Source organism: Hemitrygon akajei, chromosome 7 (genome assembly GCF_048418815.1).
Source record: "Hemitrygon akajei chromosome 7, sHemAka1.3, whole genome shotgun sequence".
NCBI classification, from domain to species: domain Eukaryota; kingdom Metazoa; phylum Chordata; class Chondrichthyes; order Myliobatiformes; family Dasyatidae; genus Hemitrygon; species Hemitrygon akajei.
The window spans coordinates 142430950-142435151 of record NC_133130.1 but is presented as its reverse complement, the minus strand read 5'-3'; the positions used below and the strand labels follow the sequence as shown (position 1 = coordinate 142435151).

Below are 4202 nucleotides of genomic sequence, written 5' to 3'. Positions count from 1 at the left end.
GCCTATTGCCAAAATAGGTCAATGGCAGATGCAATCTCAATGGCTCTTCACATGGCCTGAGACCATCTGGGCAATACAAACATGATGTCAGGATGCTGTTCATCAACTACAGCTTAGCATTGAACAGCATAATTCCCAGAAGTTACAGAACCTGGAACTCTGTACCTCCCTCTGCAATTGGATCCTCAGCTTCCTGACTGGAAGACAACAATCTGTGCAGATTGGTGGTAACATATCCTCCTTGCTGATGATCAACACTTGTGCAACTCAGGGATGTGTACTTAGTGCACTACTCTACTCTTTATATAAACATGACTGTGTGCTTGGGCATAGATCAAATACCATCTATAAATTTGTTGATCATACAATTATTGTTGGTAGAACCTCAGATGGAGACAAGAGGACATATATGCCAACTAGTGGAGTGGTGTCACAGCAACAACCTTGCACTCAACATCAGTAAGACAAAAGAGCTGATCGTGGACTTCAGGAAGGGCAAGATGAAGGAACATATACCAATCCTCATAGAGGGATCAGGAGTGGAGAGAGTGAGCAGTTTCAATTCCATGGGTGTCAAGATCTCTGAGGACCTAGTCTGGTCCCAACATATTGATGCAGCTATAAAGAAGGCAAGACATCAACTGTACTTCATTAGAAGTCTGAAGAGATTTGGTACGTAAACAAAAAGAATCAAAAACTTCTATAGATGTACTGTACAGAGCATTCTTACAGGCTGCATCACTGTCTGGTCTGGGGGTGGGGCACTATTGCACAGGACTGAAAGAAGCTGTCATGGTCCGATCTGGCTATCCTCCCTCTCACTCCTATCTCCTTGATTGTGCTTCAATTCCCGTTGGCTGATTCCCATTTTCTGCTAGTTCACTTAATTACAGCACACCTGGTTCCCATTAGAGACTGCAGGATAAGAACTCTGGCATCACAGCCATGGATTGCCAGTTTATTGGTCGATTCCAGTGAGTGTTAACCTCGTTTCCTGATCCCTTAGGACTGTTAGTTCTAGGCTCCGCACCATTCTCTAGATATTCTATAATAGCCTCGTCTTCAAGTCAAGACTCCCCTGGTTATCTGTTCCACGTTCGCGACTGTGCTAGCACCTCTTGACCCTGTCTCTGTGACTGTGACCTGCACTTAGGTTCTACCCCAGCCACTCCCTTGCAACAGAAGCTGCAGAGGGTTATAAATTTAGTCCGCTCCTTATGGGATACTAGCCTGGCAAAGGTTGGAGGAATTCACAGATCAAGCAGAAACTATGGAAAAGATTACTGTTGACGTTACAGGCCGAGACCATTTGGAAGGAGACTTCGAATGGTCCCGGCGCGAAATGTCAACAGTACTCTTTTCCATAGATGCTGCCTGGCCTGTGAGTTCCTTCAGCACTTTGACGGTGCTCATTACAGTGAGAGACCAAAGCTGCAGCAGGGCGGAACGGATACAAGTTACCCTGGTGCGGCTGGCAACGTCAATAACAGGAGCCAAAAGTAGCAACAAATTCTCAGGGAAAAAATGCAGAACAGTTGTTTAATGCACTTATTTTTTATTATTTTGAAATTGCTTTACTTAGATTATATAAGCACACAGGTGAGGAAGAAAGCTGAGGTAATTAGGAGTCTCAGACCCGCACTGAGCCATGAGCAGAGATTTCCAACTGAGCAGCAGAAATTTCACTTGTTAAAGCATCATCGGCAATTCCTTATTGTCAGCACGCGTAGATGAAAAGACAGTGTTGTAGTTCCGAGCTTCAGCATTCATTAAGCTGTCCTCCTCTCCAATGTGAATGGGGTCAATTAAACTGCAACAGGGACAAAACAAATGAGTTAATCCTCCTATTGCATTTTTGTTCTGTATTACACAAGATCTGTGTACTGAGTCCTAAAGTAGTGTATTACACCAGGTCTGTGTAATGATTTCCACAGTTCTGTATTACTCTAGGTCTGTGTAATAAGTCACACATTCTTGTATTACACCAGGTCTTGGTAATTAATCCCACAGTCCTGGATTACACCAGGTCTGTATAACGAGTCCCACAGTTCTGTATTACACCTGATCACAACAATGAAAAGGTCATTAAGAACTGACACACAAACAATTCCTTTCCTCACACAGATGCTGCTCGACCCTCTGCATTTCCACAGGAAATTATTTGTCTCTCATGTCTGTCTGAATTGTGGAATTGCCTATTGCATCTGTTGTGGGCTGATATCCCATGCCGTTATCATATGTACCCTGATACGGAATACCGCGTCAGGCATTACACCGAAACCACGCAGCAAAATCCCTCATAATAGCTCTGTATTGCAATGAAATCATTTATTCTTCCTTGTAACATCAGTGCTCTGTTCCTACCTATTCCACCCTCCAATAACCATTTGCTTTGCCCCATAACTTGCTGAGTTCCCCACACATTTATCCTTCAGTAAATATTTGAATGAAATGTTCAGCTCCAGAGTTTGAGGAACTGCAAATGTCCACGACTTACCAGAAGGTCAGCAGATCACTCAGCCGGAGCAGCAAGTTTGTTTAATTTATCTTTGATCACTTTTTCTGAAATAAGAGATAATATTATCTGGCTGACAAATTCAATTTAGAGTTTTTTTTGAAGTTGCAGTTTCTTTCTCTGATGAATTGGACACCTACATTTATGGAGATACCTCCAGTTTGTCTGACTACTTTATACACCGCTGTGGCATAAGAGGAAAACTACAAATTCCTCTCATGATATCGAATCGAAATATGACCTGCTGGTAATCTGAGTCATCACAAGTTTTCGACATTGCTACTGTCAGTCACAGACTCAGAGCTTCATGGCCGTGTGTAAATGAGAAAGAGGACTGTATTGAACAGGACTTCAGTTCCTCTAACAGTAACATGCAAAAGACACTGAAAACTTTCTGAAGTGAAAATATCCCAGTCCCAATGATAACTTTATCAATGTCTCCTCTCCATGTTTCTGTGAAACTTCCACTGGGCTCATTGCTCAGATAACATGCACCCAGAACCCTATCACCCACCAGCCAACGAACGCCACTCCCTAAACTCCAGGTACCATCCATTAGATTGGATCAATTCCCCAGTATCAAGTGCATTCCAGAAAACTCCAGTCCTGTTGTGATGCTGATCTCCATTGCCCCAAACGTCCCTCCGTAATCCTCACATCACTGTCAATTTTCATTCATTCAAATTTCAAGCAAGTACTTACTGAGTTTACCTCCAACGTTTTTGAGGAATTGAATAAACTTTCCACGTTTCTGTAGCTGTTCATCTGTTGGCCAATGAAATGAGAAACAGTATGAGGCGATCCACATTAGTGTTCAGAGTTCTGTACTTGCTGCAGGGTCACTTCTAGAGCCTCTCTAAAGTATTCACGTTATTTTTATAAGGAGGGATACTGAACAGAACATAATATTCCAATTCCAAAGTGTATCACATGACACTGTCCTGATTGAGTTGATCTATCACTTCACAGCCCAGCTCTGTATCTGATCCGTATATTCCAAACCAGTCCACTGCTCTACTTTCACCAATGTGTTTTGCCTCTGAGGTACAGCATGCCCACACAAAGTCACGTTGACTATTCCCAATCAGACAATGCTTCTGCAAATGCTTTAAATCCTGTATCTTAGAAACCTCTCCAATCGTTTGCCCAAGACTGACACAAGACATACTGGTCTATAGTTTCCAGGCTTATCCCTATTACCTTTCCCATATAACATTTGCCACCGTCTGAACTTCAGTTACTATTCTTGTGACCAATAAGATGATCATCAATGATGCAGCAAATTCTTCCCTTGCTTTCCATATTAATCTGGGTATATCATGTGGGGCCCTGGTGTTTGATCAAGTTCATCAAAATTTTCAGCACATTGTCTTCCTTCACACTGACTTGTTCGAGCATAATCAGCCTGTTCAATGCTGTCCTCACATTCATCAAGGACCCTCTCACTGAAAACAGTCAGTAAGAATCTCCCTTGCACCCTCCAACTCCAGGCACATCTTTCTTCTTCTATCCCTAATCTGTCCTACACTCACTCTGGTTATCCTCCTGTTCTTCATGTACGTGTGGTAAACCACGGGTATCTGTAATCCTACTTGCCAAGGGCTCCTCATGACCATTCTAGCTCTCCTATGAACATTCATTGTCTACTTTCTGTTTACCTTGTAATTTTCTAGGGCCATATCTGATC

General features: G+C 42.7%; 1 long non-coding RNA gene across 2 annotated transcripts; it reads right to left on the bottom strand.

The window, feature by feature from the left end:
* Positions 1 to 1661: 1661 nt before the first annotated feature.
* Positions 1662 to 3666, bottom strand: LOC140730069 (uncharacterized). 2 transcript variants are annotated; one of them, XR_012099501.1, is made up of 3 exons: positions 3218 to 3666; positions 2498 to 2562; positions 1662 to 1810 (listed from the first exon to the last, which is right to left on the bottom strand). It is a non-coding gene; the product is annotated as an uncharacterized lncRNA (long non-coding RNA). The 2 variants fall into 2 exon arrangements; XR_012099502.1 differs by lacking the exon at positions 3218 to 3666 and adding an exon at positions 2656 to 2700.
* Between the last annotated feature and the right edge of the window lie 536 nt (positions 3667 to 4202).